The sequence below is a fragment of the Gobio gobio genome (genome assembly GCF_949357685.1).
Source record: "Gobio gobio genome assembly, chromosome: 11".
NCBI classification, from domain to species: Eukaryota; Metazoa; Chordata; class Actinopteri; order Cypriniformes; family Gobionidae; genus Gobio; species Gobio gobio.
Window position 1 is genome coordinate 35,560,721 of NC_137104.1, and position 24,914 is coordinate 35,585,634.

The following is a 24,914-nucleotide window of genomic DNA, read 5'->3' on the forward strand; positions in this document are numbered from 1 at the left end:
CAGCGTCTGGTGATCAAAAAAGGCAAAACCAATTCCGTTGTCTGGGAACAGTTTGGCTTCGAGGAATCAGACGACGAGCAGAAACATGCTACGTGCAAGATCTGCTACATGGTAGTGGCTGCAACGCAAGGGAACACCACGAATTTGTTTAACCACTTGAAAATTAAACACAGAGTGACCTATGACAATCTAATAAAGAAACAAAAACTGACGAGAGCAGGGGTGCCGTGTAAACGTCCTTTTTTTTCCTTCATATTTTTCAAATAATTCTCTCTTTGTAAACTTTGTTCAATGTATGCGAGTGCTGCCATATTTTCGAATATGACCAGTCATTTTCACCCGGATTTAGTGCCAGAAGACGTGAATGAGAAGTAGCGCGCGCTGTGAGAAAATGTGTCTCTGTGCACTCATCCGAGAGCGCGCACACGTCTCACAGCGCGCAAATATTGAGTTCTCTTTCAAGTCTTGCTCTTGAACGGACAAACTCACACAAAACGTATGTCAACGTCCATCTTGATGAGTATCCTAGCAGACATAGTCTGTATATGCCTTAAGTAAACTTTATACAGTCGATAAAGACGACGCATATCCAAGCATTAGGTCTTAAAGGGGCAGTAGCCTTTACTGCTGTCTGTTTAATGTCAAACAACAAAAGACAAGGACATCACTCACTGCTTTTGATTGAATAGCTTTTGTAAGTTTAATAGGATTAATCTTTAATTTATGAACTCAAATATGCAATGTTATTTTACATTTGATACATTTCTGTACCTGAAAACTAATGTTAGACGTACCTGAAAAACCTGAAAAGCATATCTAGCCGAACCAAATTGTTGATCTTATTTATTTGTGGTTATCATTTTTACTTGAATACTTTTATACTTTGATTTGAATATATGTTATATTATTTATTTTAATAGTTCAAAAAGTACAATAAATGTTACAATTTCAATTGAATTGTTGAAAGGTGTCTTTTTAATAAATGCAACACATTCCCAAAGTCATGTGAAATAATCGTGTTACATAATCGTGATTTCAATATTGACCAAAATAATCGTGATTATGATTTTTTCCATAATCGAGCAGCCCTAGTGTGGACAGATCATAAGAATTTGGAGTATATCAGATCTGCTTAAAGACTTAACTCTAGGCAGGCTCAGTGGGCTCTTTTTTTGGGACCTTTTGATTTTTCACTCTCGTACCGCTCGGGTTCTAAGAACATCAAACCTGATGCTTTATTGCGCATTTTTGACCGATCCGAACACCCGTCTACTCCCGAGTTCATTTTTCCCAAGAGACTCATTATCTCCACACTCACATGGGAGATCGAATCGAAGGTCAAAGCGGCCTTAGAAGGGCTAACATCCCCACCCGGCCGGCCACCGAGTTGATTATTCGTACCAGAGAGGTTACGGTCCGACGTTGTCCGATGGGGTAATTGTTCCAATGCAGCATGTCATCCAGGAGTTAGTAGGACCAAATGTATGGTTAAGCAACGATTCTGGTGGCCAGGTATGGCTCGAGACGTTCAAGATTTTGTCACATTGCGCTAGATTTTATCACCGCCATCCCAGGGCAAGACTGTCGTTTTGACTGTCGTGGACCGGTTCTCGAAGGCGGCTCATTTTATCCCTTTGCCTAATTTACCCTCTGCTAAGGAGACAGCGGTGGCTGTCGTGGACCACGTCTTACGTTTACATGGCCTTCCTATAGACGTGGTTTCCGACAGGGGGCCCCAATTTGTGGTCAAATTTTGGCGAGAGTTTTGTAAATTACTGGGGGCGACGGTCAGTCTGTCTTCGGGTTTCCATCCCCAGAGCAATGGCCAGACCGAGGGAGCCAACCAGGACCTTGACAGAACGTTACGATGTTCGGTGTCCAAGAATCCTTCCTCCTGGAGCCAAAAGATCTCATGGGTTGAATACGCACATAACTTGTTGCTAGTGTCGTCTACGAGTCTATCTCCGTTTGAAGGCAGTATAGGTTACCAGCCACCTAATTGTCCTGGTCTGGAATCTGAGGTCACGGCCCCCTCCGCTAACAACTTTGTCCAGAGGTGTCGTCACACCTGGAGTAGAGCCCGAGAGACTCTGCTTCAGGTAGGGGCGCGCACCAAGGCCCAAGCCGACCGCCACCGTTCTAAGCCTCCCGTCTACGTCGTGGGTCAAAAAAATTGGCTTTTTTATCCAAGAATATTCCTCTACGTTCCGTTTGTAATAAACTTGCTCTTAAATTCATTGACCCGTTTTCTGTCACCAAGATCCTTAGTCCGGTGACAGTCCACCTCAAACTACCTCCCGCGTACGGAAGAATTCACCCCGTCTTCCATGTATCCAAATTAAAACCCGTATTTCATGCCCAGATTAATCTGCCTGTTCCGGTTCCTCCTCCGCCGTGACTCGTAGATGGGGAACCCACTTATTCAGTCAACCATATTCTGGACTCAAGGCGGAGGGGACGCGGATTTCAGTACTTGGTGGACTGGGAGGGTTACGGTCCGGAGGAGAGAAGTTGGGTTCCTGCTAGGGACATACTGGATCACTCCCTTATCGATGATTACAATCGACAGGTAGGTTCCTCTGGGAGCGTCAGGAGATGCTCCTAGGGGGAGGGGTACTGTCACGGTTCATGGATTCACTGGCTCATTTCTCTTAGATGTGTGTTTGGTTTTTTTGGAGACGTGGTCACCGATCACTGCTATCATCATCATCATCATCATCACCACCAGCTGCACCTCATTTCACCTGCCTATTTATTGCCTTACCTGCCATCTGTGTGTTTGTCAATCGTTGCAGTTGTCCCTGAGTGTCCTCGTGTGCAGTTTGTCTTCCCTGGTGTCGTGTGTGTGGGTTTCCGCTTCCTGGAGTTTCCGTTGCCTGGTCTTCGTGCATTGCGTCCCTGTGTCACGTCTCGCTCCGCCGAGTTCCTGTCTTCCTGGCTTCCTGCATGCTCTGGACTTCGCTCATTCTCATTGATATTCTGCCACATTTTTGTTCTTCTGAGTTTGTGTCAGAAATAAAGACCTTTAGCACTCGCTATCGGATCCTCATCTGTTTCCTGCGTTGTCTGCGTGACAGGAATATTAAGCTGCAGTCACTTTAAGACCTGACACACTGATCCATTATACTGTTACACATGCATTTTCTTTCTCAACTGTTTACGTACTTTTAAAACATAACTGACTGTGTTTACACGAATACTTGCCAAGACTGCCATTTTGACATTATTTTGTGTGTATTTGAAAGTTTAACCCTTGTGCACTGTTCGATTTCTGGTTACTCTCCTTATGGTCCGGGTCAAAATGACCCTAATTGGATTCAATACAATCCCCAAAAATCACACTATGAAAACACATACAATCAGGTACAAACAATTAACTTTTAATATCAATACTTTTCTAAACTTTTCTAAACTAAAATAATTTTATAAACAAAATGATTAGTCGTAAACTACGGTCACACCAATGGTTAGCAGGTGTCAACAATAGCACAGAATAAAGCTATATGGAGCAAGTGAAAAGAAGTCCATGTGGCAGGTTAACGTCTGCAACCCTCTCTCTCTCTGGTAATAACCATTCGTCAATGTGTTTGTAAAATATAGCATTTTATGACAATTCAAAATCACCAATGCCCAAAATGGACGATATGGGGGAAATTGGGTATCGTTCAACATGGCATACTGCACGGAATCTAAAGAAACCAGTTTTTGGCCACACTTTTCCGTAGTTAGAAGCAAAAATATATATTTTTCTTATCTCCTGACTACTAGGTTGCGCTGTGTCGAAACTGTACAGATACCCTCAAGTCATAGTTGTCATAACACACATTAAGTTTGGTCTGAATACACTAAAGCACTGCAGAGATATAGCCTCACATTCATTGCGTGCTCTTTGTAAAATAAATTTTCGCGTTATTCGAAAACCGTTTGACAAATCAACTTGAATTCCATAATTTTTTGTCGCCATGGTCTGAAGATGATCTGCTGAATGGACTAGGAGGTTTTTCAGAAAATTCTAAATGGCAGAAAACTTTTCAATCGAAAATAATTTGAGTCAAGGAATCAGAGGAAAAAATAAGTTTGTTTCTAGCCCTTACAGTTCAAAAGTTATTAGCATAAACATGAGTGCAATTTTGGACAGTTGGTGGCGCTAGAGGGATTGAGTTAGAGGTGAAAAATCGCTGTGTTTTATGTTCAGACTGTCCTCATATGTGTGTCAAATTTCATAACTTTCCTGCAAATGGTTCTATGGGCTGCCATAGACTTCCAGAGCAGAAGAAGAAGACTACAGATTACAATAGGTGCCTACGTGGTGCTAGGCCCCTAATTATAAATCAAGTTACATTTATAAATGAACCATTTTGTCAGATTGCATGTTTATTTTTTATTTATTTTTTTAAATTCACCACTAAACCGTACTGGATTGTAAGTATTTGTAGTAGAGTTTGTTGTTATGGGAAGAAGGAGGCTTTGAAAAAAGACTTTAATTCAAAATAAACACAAACTGAAAGTAAAAGTGGTAGCCCCTCACGGACGACGCGCACACACACATACCAAAACAAAAAAAAACACAACATAACTTCCAGACCTGGTCCTCTCTCGTCCTTCACTGTTGTCGCTCCTCCTTTATGCTCCCGTCACTCCATGAGACACGAGGCCGATGCGGCACGCAGCTGGCGCTCATCTTCATTAATGACCGCGGCCTCGTCCCGCTCTCACGGTCCCTCAGCCTCGCTGCTCGCTGCAGTATTATTTGCAGCAAAAGAAACATCTTCTCTGCTTGCAAAAATCAGTAAAAAAGACTTGCCTTAATGAGTCAGCATTTTTAGAGTTCTCATACTCTAGCCATATCTTATATTAAAACACTTTTAAAGGCTATAAGTCACATGAATGCCTGCGAACAGAAGGTAGCTATAGTATGAAAGTAGATAGTGTGCACTCCCAGAGTGCTCTATAGTTTTTCTGGTTGTCAGCAAGTATACACTCCTGTCCTTTAGTGTGTGTGTGTGTGTGTGTGTGTGTGTGTGTGTGTGTGTGTGTGTGTGTGTGTGTGTGTGTGTGTGTGTGTGTGTGTGTGTGTGTGTGTGTGTGTGTGTGTGTGTGTGTGTGTGTGTGTGTGTGTGTGTGTGTGTGTGTGTGTGTGTGTGTCCAGCGGTCAGCATGAATCTTAAATTATTCATCATGTCAGACTCTCCTCCTCTCCAAGGCATTTCTATGGAAACTGCTGACCAAGAACTTTCACCTGTCCCCATTGATACCCTCTCTCTTCCTCTGATGAGTCAACATGTCTGCCTTATGCTCCTTTTGACACACTAACCTTTATACATTTCAACAAATTTTTCTTATTCAACCATTCATTTACATATTCATTTGGCAGATGCTTTTATCCACTTACAATTATTTACATACAATTGAGGAATACAACAAACGATTCATCTAAAGAGGTAATAAACGCAAGAAGTTATATTAATACAAAGTCGCCACTCACTTACTGTATAGACCGGAGGCTCCTTGAGGGCACGTAAACTCATAAGAGAGGGTGGGGGTAGGAGGGATGCAGAGCCTGGGACTTATAGGTAAGCCCCAATGTCTTGAAATTGATGTTAGCAACAACCGGAAGGCAGTGCAAAGAGATAAACAATGATGTGTATATTGATAAGAGGTCCAAGAACTGATCCCTGGGGTACCCCAGTGACCAGATAATGTGTTTTGGATACCTCCCCTCTCAAAGGCAACTTTGAACGACCTACCTGTGAGGTAAGATTCAAACCAGCAGAGTTGAGTTCCAGTGATGCCCAGTGATGAGAGGGTGGACAGCAGGATCTGATTATTAACAGTGTCAAAAGCTGCGGATAAATCTAGCAGAATAAGAACTGATGATTTGGAATCAGCTCTTGAAATCCGCCACGTTTATTCAACTACTTTTTAACAGAAATCATACTTTAGTGTTGAAAAACCCCTGCTTAAATCAGCCTACGCTGGTTAGTTGATCTTAGGTTTCCCAGCCTGGTCAAGTAGTTGTTTAGCTGGTTTATCTGGACAGTCAATAACTTCCCCAGAAAAGTGCCTAAAACAGCCAAGAGACCAGATAAAATGAGAAAGCCAGTTTAGTTTTTCTGGTAACACTTTACAATAAGGTTAATTATTTAACATTAGATAACTACATTAGTTAACATGAACTAATAATTAACTTATAAACAATTTATTTATCTTTGTTAATGTTAATTTCCACATTTATTAATGCATTATTACAATCTTACTAACATTAGTTAATGCACTGTGGACTAACATGAACAAACCATGAACAGCTGTATTTTTATGAACTAACGTTAACAAAGATTAACTAATGCTGAACAGAGGTGTTGTTCATAGTTAGTTCATGTTAACTAATGCATTAACTAATGTTAACTAATACAACCTTCTTGTAAAGTGTTACTGTTTTTCTTTTCAGCAGCATACCTATAAGAATTTTAAAAAGTTATTATGTTTCGGGGAAGCAAACTAACCTTCATCTGAGACAAAACTTAAAGCTATTGGAGACTAAATAATTCTTTCAACCGTGATTCTTCATTAACATTTTTAGTATGCCAGTTAGCTTGCAAAAGCAATTATATCTGTATTGCATATATATATCAGAAAGACATTGATTGTGGTGCTATTTATATTTATCTGAGAGGAGAGGAAAGTTATGGAGGATGAGAGAAAGAGACATAGACAGCAAAATGGCACAGATGAGAGAAAGAGACAGAGGATGAGCTTGAAGCCTGTTGAGACCCAAACACCACTGCGGATTCACTTGCTTCTTACACCATGTGTGAGTGTGTGTGTTCGCCTGTGTTCTTTGTGAAGTGTGTGTGTCATGGGGCCTCTGATTCTGACATGGCTCATACATCATAACTCTTGAGTGTGTGTGATTACAGAGGGAGGTTCTGAATGATTTATCACTGGGCTTTGAATTCTACGCTCCACACACGAATGCTTACACACACACACACATGGACCAGGTCTCTAAACTCTAACTCAGCCAACCTCCCACATACAGAACCCACCTGTCCAGCTTCTCTGTGGACCATTCTTTCATATAAAGGTCTTGTTGCAAGCACAGATACTTGCTTGCATGCATGTGCATAGAAGCACATTCACAGATGTAATTAACAGAACCTGAAGAAAAGGAATACACCAGGTGAAAAACAATCTACTAAAAAAAAAGGACTATTTAATTCTCTTATTTGTAAAACCCATATTTCCTTTATGATCTTTTCTGTTTTGAGCTTGTGCCAGGATTTATTCTTAATTGACAGCATTTAAAGCTCAAACGGTAGAGAATGGCACTAGCAATGCCAAGGTTATTGATTTGATTCCCATGAACTGATAAAATATACTTTGCAATGTAAGTCACTTTGGATTATGAGTATCTGCAAAAAGTAGAAATGTACATTTATACAGAATCGGGAAATTATTAAAAATAAAATCAGGTAAAAATCCACAATTCTAGAAGAATATGTCAGATGGCATTTAGAGGCTTTTGCATCTGAACTCTTCATATATATATATATATATATATATGAACTCTAAGTGCCATCTGACATATTCTTCTAGAATTATCATTTTTATAAAGCTTGTATGTTTAATTTAAGTAATTTCACTTAAATGACAATTAATAGGTAATTTGCATTGCCATTTAAGTGAAATTATTTAACTGAAATATACAAGCTTTATAAAATGATTATTCAAGAAGAACATTTCAGATGGCACTTAGAGGCTTTTGCATCTGAACTCTTCATATATATATATATATATATATATATATATATATATATATATATATATATATATATATATATATATATATATATATATATATATATATATATATATATATATATATATATATATATATATATATATATATACTCTGAAGGGACTCTGAAGTGTGTGTGTGTGTGTGTGTGTGTGTGTGTGTGTGTGTGTGTGTGTGTGTGTGTGTGTGTGTGTGTGTGTGTGTGTGTGTGTGTGTGTGTGTGTGTGTGTGTGTGTGTGTGTGTGTGTGTGTGTGTGTGTGTGTGTGTGTGTGTGTGTGTGTGTGTGTGTGTGTGTGTGTGTGTGTGTGTGTGTGTGTGTGTGTGTGTGTGTGTGTGTGTGTGTGTGTGTGTGTGTGTGTGGACTGGTAATCCCTACGTTATGGGGACAAAATTTCCCCACAAAGATGGCAATATTCGAAATCCTCATCCTTGTGGGGACATTTTTTGGTCCCCATGAGGAAAACATCTTATAAATCAGAATAAGTGATGTTTTTTGAAAATGTAAAAATGCAGAATGTCTCCTGTGATGGGTAGGTTTAGGGGCAGGGGCAGTGTAGGGGGATAGAATATACGGTATGTACGGTATAAAAGCCATTACGCCTATGGAAAGTCCCCATAAAACATGAAAACCCAACATGAGTGTGTGTGTGTGCGTGCGTGCGTGCGTGCGTGCGTGCGTGCGTGCGTGCGTGCGTGCGTGTGTGTGTGTGTGTGTGTGTGTGTGTGTGTGTGTGTGTGTGTGTGTGTGTGCGTGCGTGCGTGTGTGTGTGTGTGTGTGTGTGTTTGTAATCACAACCATACTTCTTGTTTATGCCTCTTGGATCCAGTTCCCTAATTAAGGCCTGGGGCTCTGTCACTAATGAACACTGAAGTAATTAACAAGCACTCTGACAGAGCAGCGAGATGTTGATGGTCTAAATGTGTGCGTGTGAGTGTATATGTGTTCTAATGCCCTAATTAAACCCAGGGGTTCTAATTAGCTGATTAGCTAACAACCATCTTGTTCAACAGGAAATATTACACAGAGAAAACACAAAATTTATTTTGATTGTAGTGACTAAATATTTCAAAGGCTGGAGCCCTTTAACCTAGGAACCTCAGCATGATTCAAGACACAAGCATATCTTTATGTAAAACAAATCAAACATTTAATGATTCTGAGGTATTTTGTGACTGTTTGTGATCAATAATATAAAGTCTGGTCCGAGTTTAAGATATTATCAGAAAATGTATTTCAAAGTCTAGGCCTATTCTGTTCTATGTTCATAAAGAAAAGTTTGCTTATATTGCTGCTTATTCTTGGTACTGCAAGAGTGAAACTATACCTTTTTTTATTTGTCTCTCCTCCACTCTTCCAAAGTGTGTTTAACTAGTAAGAATGGACAGATGTGGTCACGGATGCAGAAAAACATTAGCACAGTTATTAAAAGATTAAATCCCATCTCTGACAGACTTGTCAGCAGCACAGATGGAATCACACACTAAGGTAATTTGACAGTTTCACAGCTTGACACTAAAAACAGAATGTTGAGTATGCAGAAGAGTTCCTCATCTTTTTTTGTCCAAAAAGTGCTGGTCATTTAAACCGAGAGAAATGCTGTCAATTTGAATAGTGTGACTCTGTCAGATCAACAAGCTTTTGCCTCCTTTATTGAGCTACTGATTTGATCACTATCAATCTGCCACTGTCTTTCTCTCTCTTCCAATTTGGTCTCTTATATTTCATACAATGTAAGTTCAATAAGACCATTCATCTCAGACAAAGGACATTCCAACTACTTAACCAGGGATTTATTTGGCATTAGATGGTTCCAAGGCCAAGAGGGTATCTCAAATTACAATCATCAAATTGCACATGTCACAATAGTCATATTAGCCAAGCAATGATTGAAAGATTTCATTAATCCATCAATATGTGAATGTTAAATTCTTCAACATAATATGATATATTACATCATACTAAGCATCAGAAAATTTTAAAGTACTTCACTAATGTAGTATTATGCTAGAGTGGAATGACATATAGGGGAACTTATGAGGCTGGCTGCAAATTACATGCAACCAACTGTATCGTAAGTTACTAGTCCAGTACATTAGTAGCTGAGACTTTCTCTCATACTGAATCATTATCAACTATTTACTCATAAACTGGGAGAGTATCACCTTAAATAATTGTTCTAATACACAAAAAAAAAAATAATAATAATAATAATAATATATATATATATATATATATATATATATATATATATATATATATATATATATATATATATATATATATATATATATATATATATATATATATATATATATATATATATATATAATCACCACAACAATTAATCATATATTCAGCCTGGCAAGGTCAGATGTGTGAACACATTTTGGAATGTACAAGAGATCTTTTTTTCTTTCTGTCTCCTCCCTTTCTCATTTTTTCCCTCTGGAGCTATCCAAAAAACATGACCCAATATCTCAGTGGCGTTATTGGGCCATTTTTAAGCATGGCTTAAAATAAGTCATCAGGATGCAACCAGGCAAACCAGGTGTTACGTTCCCCTACCCGTCTAGGGGTCGGGAGGGGAGGTAACAAAGGAAAAAGCATAAAATTAGAAAAAGGGGATAAAAAACAACCCTTCCCTAAATTAGTTAGAGAACTGTTTTGTTTGTTATTTTGGCCTTGCTCTCCCCTGAGCCATTGCTCCCCAATATTCTATGTTATGCCTTTTTCTTTTCTTTTATAATAAAATCCTTGCTTTGACCTATCGTCTAGTGTCATCTTCACTCTGGGACAGAGGATTGAAGTGTGTTCTCGCCTTCGTCTTTTTTTCCCTTTTTCTAATTTTATGCTTTTTCCTTTGTTCCTTTGTTACCTCCCCACCCGACCTCTAGACGGGTAGGGGAACGTAACAAGTGGGGGCTCGTCTCTTCGTTTAAACTAAATTGTTGAGAGACTCATCTATTGTGAGATAAGTCTCCTTTTTGTGCTGTTTGGCAGTTTTTGGCGGGTGAGGAAACTGTGGTAGATGGAGTTTGATTTGCTTGCATTCACTCTCCAGCCTACCACAGAGGTCTTTGAACGTTGTAGAAAAGTTGATTTATTGTTGATAGCTGACTTTTTTTAATGTTAATGTTATTAAAATGCCTTCCTAGGGAAGCAGCAAAAAATACTATTAAGAATGTCTAGCGTGATATGCTTGTGGAAACTGGGATTTGACCAGAATACGCTGCTATGGAGGGGGAGGTTTCGTCTGATGTGGCAGGTGGAGCCATGTCAGATGAGGGCCCTCCTGCTGTAGCTGCGACGCCATCTTTCGATCCATTGTTAGCAATTAAAATGAAAGAGCTAAATCTCAGAATCAAGCAAGTGGAGCGTGAGACATTACTAATTAAGCTGCGTGTCATAGAGGTTTAAAACTACATCAGGTAGAAGTGAAAGGTCCGGAACTGGAGGATAGACCTATTCTTTTGCTTCGGTCACGAGCTGGTAGCGCATCTGCTGCTGCCCCTCAGAGTTTGAATGCAGCTGAGGCTAATGGAAACTTTAATGTTAGCAAGTAGGCCTATCTCAAACTTGTTCCCCCATTCAGAGAGAGCGAGGTGGACGCATATTTTGTCACGTTTGAACGCATCGCCACAAAATTGACATGGCCGAAAGATATGGGCCCTGTTTCTGCAGTGCAGTATTACAGTCTCTATGACATCGTCACAGCCGCTGTTTTAAGGGCGTATGAGTTAGTGCCGGAGGCGTACAGACAACGATTTTGCTCCCATGCTAAAACTGCCAAACAAACGTACGTCGAGTTTGCCACGTTAGGAGACATTGCTAATTCCACTACTGCTACCCATGGTTATCAGCCATTTCTACTGGATGGTACAGTGTCTCATTCATCAGCCAGTGAAAATTGTGAGAGACACTAGATCAGTCCAGTCTGGGTGTAACGATTCACTCGTTTTCTCGATTACAAATCCTGGTCTTGAAACATGAAACATGTATTTTTTAATCGTGAATCGTTGATTTTGGTCGATACTCAATTTAAAATGCTAAGAATCTCATGAATCGCAATTCACCACCTTCACTGGATTGCTCTTGCGCTCCGTCCGTAGCTCATTTATATAAAAAAAAATACTGAAATTTAATGAAAATGGGTCATACCTGAGCAGTTGAAGTAAAACCCTGCTTATTCAAGGATGCACATGTATTGCATGGATGGAGCAAACACATTTGTAACTGTCTAAAATGCATACGCACAGTTCTGATGAATGATAGCCTACATGAAATTTAACTTAATGTCGTTTAACTGAATATACGAAGGAAACTGCTAAAGTAACTACAACATTAAAAACACTGAAATAAGAGTGTGCGGTTTATCTATCAATCAGATGCGCATTAAAGTTGCATCCGATACTATAGCAACCGTAGACAGGGCGCGCTTTCTTTCAGAATCATCACAAGAAATACTGGATATACTTGGTCCGTGTACATTTCTCAGTGTAGCACAGGCTAGAGTAGGGCGGGAAAGAGGAGGAAAAGAGGAAAGGAAAGTTTATTTATTTATTTATTTAAATTTTTTTTTTAGGAGGTTAAGTGCTCACGGAAGAGATGAGTTTTTAGTTGACTTTTGAATGTTGTCAATGAATCCGCATTTCGGATGGCGGTGGGCAGATCATTCCACCAGCTGGGAACGTTGAATGAAAATGTTCTGGAGAGGGATTTTTTGCCTCTCTGTGAAGGTACCACAAGCCTTCGCTCCTTGGTTGAACGAAGGCTTCTGGTGGGGGTGTGGCGACGTAGAATCGAGTCAAAGTATGCAGGAGCTGAGTACGTGGTGGCTCTGTAGGCAAGCGTCAGCGACTTAAACTTGATGCGAGCAGCGAGTGGTAGTGCAGAGTGATGAAGAGTGGTGTGACGTGGGTCCTTTTGGGCTCGTTGAAGACTAGACGTGCCGCTGCATTCTGGATCATTCGAAGTGTTTGGATCGCACAAGAGGGGAGTCCAGCCAGAAGCGCATTGCAGTAGTCAAGTCTAGAAATAACCAGGGCCTGGACAAGAAGCTGTGTTGCGTGTTCTGTTAGGAACGGTCTGATCTTCCTGATGTTGTAGAGCGCAAACCTGCAAGAGCGAGCTGTCTTAGCAATGTGATCTCTGAAGGACAACTGGTCATCAAATGTAACTCCAAGATTTCTGACTGATTTTGAAGGGGAGATCAGGGATGCACCTAGCTGGATGGTGAAGTCATGTTGCATAGTGGGACTGGCGGGAAAGATGAGGAACTCAGTCTTTGCCAGGTTGAGCTGTAGGTGATTTTTACTCATCCATGCAGAGATGTCAGCCAGACAGCTGGAGATTCGTGCAGCTACTGTGGGGTCGTCTGGTTGGAATGAAAGGTAGAGCTGAGTGTCATCAGCATAGCAGTGATAATGAAGTTCATGTTAACTAATGTAGTTAACTAATGTTAACTAATGAACCTTATTGTAAAGTGTTACCGTTTTTTTTGCCCACTCTCTGACCTCTGAAGGCCACTGTGTAATTCACACCCTGACAAAGACACATTAGGGGAAGCATTTTAATAATCTTATGAATGGATATGAAAAAAATGCATAATCGAATCTAATTAATCGAATCGCATCGAATTTTAATGTGAATCATCTCGAATAGAATCGCTCTGAATTGGCAAAAAGTGTTCTTGAATCAAATCGAAAACATATGAATCGTGAATCGAATCGATTCGCTGCCTACCCAAAGATTCACAGCCCTAGTCCAGTCGCTTATTCGGGGGGAAGTCTTGCCTTCGCTGTCAGGGTTCTGTCACTTCGGTCTAGTTTTCTCTTGGTTTGTGACAGAGCCCTGACACTCCTGTATTGTTTGTCTTGTCTTGTGTGAGCGCGCAGCTTTGAGCATGCTCGAGCTGCGTGCTCTGTCCTTGTGTTTTGTGTGCGGGCGTGGTGTTCGGATCCCAGCACTTCGGTCTAGTTTGGGTTTCAGTTTTGTGTTGGGATTCGGACATTCATGCTCCGTGTTTGTTTTGTCACTCTGTCTTGTCACGTGAGCTTGTGCTCTTCTGTCTGTGTAGCACACGGTTCATGTTTTCATCGGCCGTGTGCTTTCATGTTATGTTTTGTCTTATGTTGTGTAGCACGTGGTTGGTGTTTTTCACTGGCTACATGCTACGTCATGTTGTCATGTTTTGTGTGAACATGCAGCTGATGAGTTCTCATTAGCTGCATGTTCATGTCATGTTTGGTGTGAGCACATGTCTTGTTAAGTGTTTCTTTGTGCCATGTGCTCGTGTCCATTGTCTAACCCCGCCCACCTTGTTTCCTGATTATTGGTTCATTTGCCCCACCTGTCTTCCCTCGTTACCCTCTTTTGTTTGTTCCCTATTTAATCTCCTTGTGTTTGCAGTCCAGTGCGGAATCATCGTCGTATTAACCTCATGTTTCCCTGCTCCCTGCTCCCTGCTCCCTGCTCCCTGCTCCCTGCTCCCTGCTCCCTGCTCCCTGCTCCCTGCTCCCTGCTCCCTGCTCCCTGCTCCCTGCTCCCTGCTCCCTGCTCCCTGCTCCCTGCTCCCTGCAAGTCAAGTCAAGTCAAGTCAAGTCTGTTTTTCCCCCTCTGGGTAGTTTTGTTTTGTCTTGTTTTTTGTTTTATTATTACCATTAAAAAGCCCATTCCTCTGCATCATTGAGTCCTCGCCTCTTCCATACAACATCCCTGACATTCGCGGTCTAATTATTCTGCCGCTGATGTTTTGATAAGAGGTATCGGCATGCAATGCCCTACACGACCTGTACTTAAAGTCAGATTTGGTTACAGGTCCTGTAAGGCTTGGGGTTTGTTCATGTTTACCCATCGATGGAGTACACGTTATACTGGGAAACGATCTCGCTGGTGGAGATGTTTTCCTATGGCCAGTGGTAATTAGTGAACCAAACTCAAATGATTGTTCAAAACTAGCACATTGTTTTCCCGCTGTCTTTCCTGCGTGCACAGTGACACAAATTCAGAGACGTGCTTGACCTCTCTGAAACGTTTCTAGACAGTTCAAATGATCGTGACTTATCGTCAGAAAAGCTGTTGTAAATGAAAACAGTAATGTAGATACTGTAGCTGAACGAAATCCTGTTTTAGGGGTAGGCAGAAAACAATTGGCGGCTGTTCAGAAAACAGACCCCTCATTAGCCAGATGCATTGAGACTACAGGGGTTCTAAAGAGAAACTCAGTGATACAGACTATGTGATCAGTACTCCTGACAAACGACGGAAGACTAGAGTATGTCATATTAATATGTTGAAGAGATTTGTGAGCAACTCAAAGCCTGTCCCTCAACCTAACCTGTGACTGTTCTACCTGTGTCAGTGACAGCAGAAATGTAAGATGTAGAAAAGACCCTTCAAGCTAGTGTGCAAACTGGTGGAAGGTTGCAAAACTCTGCTGTGCTGAAAGATTTTCCCTCATTTCTTGCTCATTTAAACCCTGATCAGAGTAAGCAAGTTGTTCAGTTAATGCATTGTTACCCATCCCTGTTCTCTGATGTACCAGGCAGAACTTTGGTTCTAGAACATGACATTGATGTTGAGCAAGCTAAACCTATTAAACAACATCCTTACCGGGTTAACCTAACCAAGCGTAACTTAATGAAAATTGAAGTTAAGTATATGTTGCAACATGGTCTGGCCCAAAATAGTCAAAGTTCCCCCTGTTTGCTAGAACCAAATGCAGATGGCACTTTCCGTTTCTGCACAGATTTCCGCCAAGTCAATGCGGTAACGAAAGCGGACTCCTTTCCACTCCCCCATATGGAGGATTGTGTGGACAGAGTGGGATCAGCTAGATTTGTCACCAAGCTGGACTTACTGAAAGGCTACTGGCAAGTGCCACTGACTGTGCTTTTGCCACACCAGACTACTTCCTACAGTATTCCGTCCTTGCCTTTGGGATGCTAAATGCCCCAGCCACATTTCAGAGGCTAATGCATATTGTTCTTTGAGATGTTCCTAACTGTGATGCATACCTTGATGATATTGTGATCTATACCACGTTAAAACACTGGAGATGGTTTTTGACAGGTTAGCACATGCCTCATTAACCCTGAACCTTCCAAAGTGTGAAGTAGGAAAGGCCACAGTGACCTACCTGGGGAAAAAGATGGGCCATGGTTTTGTAAAGCCTGTGGAAGCTAAAATAGAAGCCATTCTGAACTTTCCAAAGCCAACAAGCGTGAACTTCGATTTCCTGGGTATGTCAGGTTACTACAGGGGCTTCTGCAAGAACTTTTCATCTGTAGTTGCTCCCCTCACAGACTTGCCAAGCACCTCAAGAGTTTTTAAGTGGAACTGTGAATGTGACAGAGGTTTTGAAGCAGCAAAAGATCTCCTGTGTAATGCTCCCGTGCTGAATGCACCTGACTTTGACCTACCATTTAAACTAGTGGATGCCAGCGCTTCTGATGCTGGAGCAGTTCTGATCCAGGAGGATGCTCACTGTGTTGAACACCCTGTGTCCTACTTCTCCCAAAAAGCATCCTAAAGCATCAGAAGTCATATAGCACTGAGAAGGAAGCATTGGCCTTATTGTGGGCCATGGAGGATTTCGAAGTTTATCTTGAGAGCAGTGCAACTCCAATAACCATAACCCTCTGACCTTTCTCTCTAACATGTCCTCTTCTAACCAGCGTTTGTTGCGGTGGGCCCTTAAATTGCACCACTACAATCTTCAGATTCAGCACATCAAGGGCACTGACAACATCGTGGCTGATGCCCTTTCCAGAACAGTCTAATACTTTGAAAGTATATGTAAGTACACTCTAAAAAATGCTGGGTTGTTTTTTCAACCCAAACGCTGGGTTGAGACTGCTGGGTAAGAATGCTGGGTTGATTTAACCCAATTTGGGTTGAAAGTTGTTCTTAACCTGCAACCCAGCGTGCTGGGTTGGGAACGCGGACGTGAAAGAGAGCACGCACGTCACGCAAAAACACGGACGACACCAGTTGGAGAAGCCGCCATTTTCTTAGCGCATTCAGGAGGAAGCGAATAAAAGACGTTTATGCAGTTTATGGTAAGTAAATATACAAATTTCAAGTAGTTATCAATTGTTTTTTATCCAAGAGTATTTTGAGATTTCGTGGAAGGTGGAAAAGTTAGAAAAGAGCTTATATGGAAATATTCGCGTTTTTTTGCCTCAAGTCTTAACTGCCGCTTTTATTGGGTTTCTTATGTCTTATTTCCAAAAATTCTGTTAATAGAGGCTGTTATCAACATATATTCAATATTTCTCTAACGATTTTACTGTATAAACGCAGTTTTATGCTCTCAGCTCAATTGAGATTCGACCTCACGGCCGAATGACAGCCGCACTGCGTCTCAGACGACACAATTCTCTGTTCAGTGGACTAGGAAGAAAGCGCGCCACACTGTCATCACGACGCTGGCATTTGGAAGGGAAAAGGTAAGTTAAGTCCATTTTTAAAAATTGCTTCTGAATATGTTAACTTTACTTTATTATATTATTTGCTGTATTAGCTACGGGTTTGATTCGGTGAAGTTTAACTTACTATTCTAGCTTGGTCTTCTGTCAGAACATAACGTTAACGTTACTTAACAAATTTTCCGCTCCTGCTTTCGTTTAACTGTACATTAATGACAGTAGATGTTATTATTTTACTATGAGCAATCTACTTACTATACTTACTTTACATTTGTATCTATTTGAACGTATATATATATTTTTTTAACGTTACCTCGACCGCCATTTTGTCCGTGCCTCTCCCGAGATACGTTAAGTTAATTTGGATAAGAGCTTTTCTCAAGTTTTCTGTGGAGCAAGTAGCAGCATTTGTAAGTTTGTGTGTGTTTAATGATTTCTTGTTTTGGTACCAGACTGTTGCTAGAAAAGGCCTTGTCTTTTTTTGTTGTTGAATGACAAAAATAACACAATAATTTAAACAAAAATATATATAATTTTTTTTAGAGCGTAAGAGACATCCTTCTTGCAACACCCAATGGCAGAGGTATTGTAGATGCTATTGAAAAAACAAGCACTGCATTTCACTTAAAGAGAGACATATGGTTCGGATCTTGGTGTCACATCTTATTGAACGCTTTGGAGAAAAGTGAGTACACATTTTCAATACAAAGTAAAGTAAAACATTTTAATGCTAGAATATTTTTGGATATATTAAATGTCTTGGTGTGTACATTTGTACTATTGTTAAAATTCAAAATATGAAATGGTTTCTTTTAGCCCAAGTGCAGGTACAAAAGTCACCCTGGCTTCATCAGTAGTTGAACAGTTTCCATACCTTAAGGATTGCCAGGGTAAAGGCTATGTGAGTACAGTGTCTAACACAGGGATGTGATTTTGCTGTATTTATATGCATTTTTGTATTTCTCTACTAATGAGCTGATGAGTTGAATCAGGTGTTTGATTAGGAAGAGTTCAGAAATGTGTAATGCTGGTGTGCCACCAGGAACAGGGATGGGAAAACACTCCTTTAATCACATTCATGTACTCATGTAAATGGGGCCAGTGTTGCACTTTTTAATACTGTTTTCTTTTTCTTTAAACACAAGGAAGCATGGTTCAGTCCAGGTCGATTTCACAGACCTGCTACTGGCTTCCTGGAGGAGCGTCTTCGAAACGTGCGCAAAAGGGTCAGAAAAGGAGGACAAAATCGAGTTTCTTCAGAGAACCCAAGAACTAGCAGTAGTTTTATTTTGCCAGGTATGTCTGTGTCTAATATATATGCAAAATTTGGACTTCCGATTCTGGGTGCGAATGGCCTCTACTTGTTAAATTTTATTGATCTATGAGCCAGCTGCTTTAAGTGAGAGCCGTTTTCCCTTTTTGTATATTAATACAAGACAGAATAATATCATTATCCTTTCACTACACTGCTCAGCCACACTTCAAGTAGTCACTAGCTGAATGTTATTTTTTTTAAGTGCATGTACATTACCCCTCTGTTCTCGATTCGTCACACGCACATACACATTAACATAACATACAGTCACTATATATGGTCGAGCAGTGTGGTAAAAACATCCTCCGTAATATTGGGTCAGAAAACAAGATGAGTAACATTGATATTTATTACGTATTTCACTTAAATTATTAAATCACAGCAGGCCAAAAATTACTATATTTGACGGAATTTAAAGAGTTCCGTTTGAAATGAAGAGCTGTTTGGGAGCTGAAAGAGCCGACTCTTATTACTGAGCTGAGCCAAATGATTTGGTTCTCTAAAAAGAGTCCTCCTGTGGGTTTAGTGTTCGCAACATCAGAATTTATTCAGCAAATGCGTTTACATCTCCCATTATTTGCATTAACTTGTTTTCATACTAGTCAAAAACCACCTCAAACGAGTATAAAAACTTTTTTTTAGAATTTTGTTTCTATTTTTTTGCATTTCCTTCACTCATCTGATGCGATATTTCAAAATACCTCAACACAGTGATAGAACCATAGCTAATAAGGACTGATTAGCCAGGGTCAGCGTGAAAGATGCCCGGGATTGTTGACAGAATTATATATATTTATAGTGTGTGTGTGTGTGTGTGTGTGTGTGTGTGTGTGTGTGTGTGTGTGTGTGTGTGTGTGTGTGTGTGTGTGTGTGTGTGTGTGTGTGTGTGTGTGTGTGTGTGTGTGTGTGTGTGTGTGTGTGTGTGTGTGTGTGTGTGTGTGTGTGTGTGTGTGTGTGTGTGTGTGTGTGTGTGTGTGTGTGTCCGCTTGACATATTTTCCCATTCAAAATTCCTGTTTGTGATTTTTACATTTCTGCTCTCAACAGAGGCAAATGTAGATTCAGAAAGAGCTACTCAAATGACTGAGTGGCTTAAAAATAATATCTGGCCACTAAGTCAGGTTGAGCAATACATGAAGGAGACGTCTATCCATAGGGCCAAATGGATTCGTGACAATGGAACCAAGACAATCATGGAAATATTCAAGGAGTATCCACGTCTCCTCGACACTCCAGGCATGGTGGGTTTAAATTTAAGAAATTAAAACATTGGCTCAGTATTTTCTTTTTTGTTTTACAACTTTTTTTGCCATGTTGGCCTTTGTTTTGTATTTTTTAGATATCCCAGGATTTCTTAATTTTGAATCCAGACTCCGCTTCAAAACTCACCGAAAATTGGGTACCTGTGTTTAAGGATAAGATTCTGCAGTTTGCCAGCAGAGAGAAACAATCTCTTGATCTACTTTCCAGTGTAGACTTGATGTCCGCAGGTAATGGGTATTATTGTTACAAATAAATAATTCAGTCATTCTTAAAAAAGGAGAGATTTTCCCTGTTTACAGTTACTGTTAGTCATGACAATTTTCATTTTGCTAACTATTTCTTTGTAACACAATTTAATAAATGAATGTCATACATCCAGATTTATTGCAGTCAAATTTTATTGCAGTTTTATGAATACTTTTTTTTTTTTTAATTGAGTAATTTGTGAACATTTTTTTCATTGCATTCTAAAGAGACGCAGAGTGATGTTGCCTTGCAAGTACTTCCTGTAGTCCTTCCAACATCCGTGTACAAGATTGGAAGGAAAACGTTTAAACCAACATTCATTGAAACCCGGAAGGCCTTCATAGACATACAGCCTGTAAGTTAACAGCCATTGCTAAAACTACATGGTTTAAGTATTTACAATATATTGTATGGACCCTTTTCACAGACTGACACATTTTACAATTATCAATGTCAGAAATCTAGTAATGTTTTTAATTTAATTTGAGTGAAAAAATACATTTAGTGTCACCCAAAAATGAAAATTGTCATCAATTACGAAAAATAAAATGAATAAATTCCAAACCTTAAAGACTTTTGTTCATCTTTGGAATGGGATAAAGATATTTCTAATGAAATGTGAGTTTTCTGTCCCTCTAGTGACAGTTTATACAACCCCAAATCAGAAAAAGTTGGGACAGTATGGAAAACGCAAAAAAAAAAAAAAGAAGTGATTTCTAAATTTACGTTGACTTGTATTTCATTGCAGACAAAATGAACACAAAATATTTCATGTTTTGTCTGGTCAACTTCATGTCATTTGTAAATATGCATCCTTTCCTGTCATTCAGACCTGCAACACATTTAAAAAAGTTACAGGAAAGGATGCATATTTACAAATGACATGAAGTTGACCAGACAAAACATGAAATATTTTTTGTTCATTTTGTCTGCAATGAAATAGTCAAAGTCAAAGTAAATTTAGAAATCACTAAATTACTTTTTTTCTTTTTTTTGCGTTTTCCATACTGTCCCAACTTTTTCTGATTTGGGGTTGTACAATTACCACTTTGACGCTACAAAAAGTTAATAAAGATTGTAAAACTAATTCATATGAATCTAATGTATTCCAAATTTTCTGAAGAGACTTGATCGCTTTATATGATGAACAGATTTAATTTAAGTATTTCTTTTTGGGTGAACTAACCCTTTAAGGCCATGACACACCAAGCCAACATTAAAAAACTAGTGGCATCAAACGGTAAATGTGTTGTTGCCATGAGTCATCTGCATCTGGGCCAAAAAGTTGGACAACAGGGGTCCGACTAGTGCTAACATTGGCCGATGGTCGGCTTGGTGTGTCATACCCTTTACTGTTCCTAAAGGTATTTACATTAGTTTGACCTTTTTTGCGTTCTAAATTGATGCCAATCCCCTATCCCCCCCCCCCCCCCCCCCTTCTCTATTTTTTTCTTTTCTTTTCAGATTGGGACCAATATGGCTGAGTACCTGCGCTCAAAAGAATTTCCACATGTTCTCATGCTTGGAGACAACCAATGCTTTCAAGCCTTTGCAATTATCAACGGAGAGGCACTCGAGCAAAATACATTGCTTGCTGCAGTTGATGTTTGCTATAAGGCATTCTATGTATTTGACATAGACTACCCTAAACAGTGTTCCACAGTGTGGCAGTTTTTACAAACTGTAGTTTATGGACTATCCGGGGATGAAACCCCAACAATGAGAGTTTTGCGAGCCTTCATTTTTGCTGACAAACAGTAATTCTCACATGATGTTATGCTCAAGATGTTGATGTAAATGCTTTGAAATGTTTTAAGATTTCAAATTCACGTTCTTCAAAAGGTTAATTTTTTTCTGACTCATTTTTGCTCTGTTTTTGTTATTACTGTCTGAGACCTTTCCTCTTTGCTGTTCTTTTTATATTTACTACTACTAAATACTTGTAGTTTTCTTCTATAGTACAATTACACTACAATTGATTACTGAGTATTTCGCTCACATGATGTATGCTCAAGATGTTGATGTAAATTTGAGATTTCAAATTTTCTTCAAAAGGTTCATTTTTCTGACTCCTTTTTGATGACAGTTTTTGTTATTACTGTCTGAGACCTTTCCTCTTTGCTGTTCTTTTTATATTTACTACTACTAAATACTTGTACTTTTCTTCTACAGTACAATTACACTACAATTGATTACTGAGTATTTCGCTCACATGATGTATGCTCAAGATGTTGATGTAAATGCTTTGAGATTTCAAATTTTCTTCAAAAGGTTCATTTTTCTGACTCGTTTTTGTACTGTCTGAGACCTTTCCTCTTTGCTGTTCTTTTTATATTTACTACTTCTAAATACTTGTACTTTTCTTCTACAGTACAATTACATTACAATTGATTCTGAGTATTTCGCTCACATGATATCTTGTGTGCAAGATGTTGATGTAAATGAAATGTTTTTAGATTTCACTTCATATTTTCTTCGTTATTTCAAGTCTCATTGATTTTTGTCAATGGGTAGGGAGTGATGGGAAATTTAAAAAAATGTATTCACAAATGGACAATTTTACTTGATTAATAAAAATATGAAATTTTATTTTTGTTTTCTGAAGTCTGTATTGCTGTAGATGTTATTTTAGTCGTTTTAATTACTAAAATTTCTAGTTTAAACTTCCAACCCATTTTGGGTTACATCAACCCAGCAGTGTAGTAATTTTTAACCCATAATTGGGTTAAAATAACAACCCAGCATGCTGGGTTAAACATTTAACCCAACTAGTTGGGTTAAAACAACCCAGCGCTGGGTACGTCCCTTTTTGACCCAGCGCTGGGTTGCCAAAACAACCCAATTTGGGTTGATTTTAACCCAGCAGTTTTTAGAGTGTAGATTCTACTTTGGTGCCTGCTCTGTATTCTTAATAGTGGGGGTGTTACATCCAGGGACGTATGTATGTATTTATTTATTATTATTATTTTTCTTTTAATTAACCTCTTTGATTTGCTTCACTCCTGAGGGAGTGGGCGTGGTTCTATTGGTGTGGGGTTGTTCTTCAGGGGTTGTTCTTGGCCCCTTAGTTCCAGTGAAAGGAACTCTTAATGTTTCAGCATACAAATACATTTTGGACAATTTCATGCTCCCAACTTTGTGGGAACAGTTTGGGGATGGCCCCTACCTGTTCCAAAATGACTGCGCACCAGTGCACACAGCAAGGTCCATAAAGACATGGATGAGCGAGTTTGGTGTGGAGGAACTTGACTGGCCTGCACAGAGTCCTGACCTTAACCTGATAGAACACCTTTGGGATGAATTCGAGCAGAGACTGCGAGCCAGGACTTCTTGTCCAACATCAGTGCCTGACCTCATGAATGCACTTCTAGAAGAATGGTCAAAAATTACTTCCCATAAACAGACTCCTAACCCTTGTGGAAAACCTTCCCAGAAGAATTGAAGCTGTTACAGCTGCAAAGGGTTGGCCAACTCCATATTAAACCCTGCGGATAAATAATGGGATGTGCATGTGCATGTAAAGGCAGGTGTCTCAAAACTTTTGGCAACGTTTGTGTATATAATCTCTTGATTATAATGTCAAAATATTCATGAAAAGGTCAAACGTATTTCCATAGATGCAAATACCAATACCGTTCAAAATGTTGGGGTCAGTAAGATTTTTGAATGTTTTTGGAATAAGTCTAATGCTCAACAAGACTGCATTTATTTGATCTAAAATACAGTGAAAACAGTAATATTGTGAAATAGCTATTACGTATTACAATATAAAATAAATAAATAAATAAATCATTTTCAATATATATTTTAAATTTTAATTTATTCCTATGATGGCAAAGCTGAATTTTCAGCATTATTACTCCAGTCTTCAGTGCCACATGATGCTCAAGATTTCTGATTATTATCAATGTTGAAAACAGTTTTGCTGCTTACTAGTTTTTTGGAGAGTGTCATCATTTTTTTTGATGAATAAAAATTAATAAAAAACATGTCTTACTGTCACTTTTGATCAATTTAATGTGCTCTCCTTATGATAAACCATTTTGTGTGTATACAAATCAATATATTTGTAACACTACAGCTTCATTCAAGTGTATACATTTAAAGACCAACGAGTGAGGAACACAGTTATATATACAGTCAAATATATCTTACTGAATATATACTGAAGAAATCAAACCAAAACTGAGCATTTTGTGGCTTACTGTTCTTTAGGTGTACAATATTATATACACACTATGTTCAAATATACTATACTATATTTGTACATCAAATGAAAACAAGAAAGTTTTTTTTTTCTTTTGTGAGCTTTAGAATCCAATCACTGATTAATGGCAAACGAAAGTGTTTTAGTGTAGGGGCCTTTCACTACCTATGCGGCAGTGGGGTCAGAGTGGGTGTCAGATGTTAGTTTCACATTTACTCCACTAAAACCACAAAAGAAAGACAAATTACTGTGTTTATTCCCATAAGAAACCACAGAGGAAGAGAAATGGACAGTTTTATTTCGGCAAGACTCACGGAGGAGGAAAGATCATTACATTCAATTCCACTGGAAACCACAACCGTCTGAAAAATGCAGTTAGAGCTGTTTATTGCCAACATTACTATCTACACACACACACAAACACACACACATCGAGTTTGAGGTGCTCAACAGTTGTCATGGTGATGGCTTTGGATTCATTAGCTATGCAGGAAATATCTTAATTAATCTTGATGATGACAGTGTGACTGTCCTTCCGGAAAAGTCTACATCGATTCATAAACAAACCATTGAGATTCATAATGAATGATGCAGTGCTGCAGACATTAGCCTGTGAATAATTAATTATTTTGTTAGATTATGAAATAAAACGATGA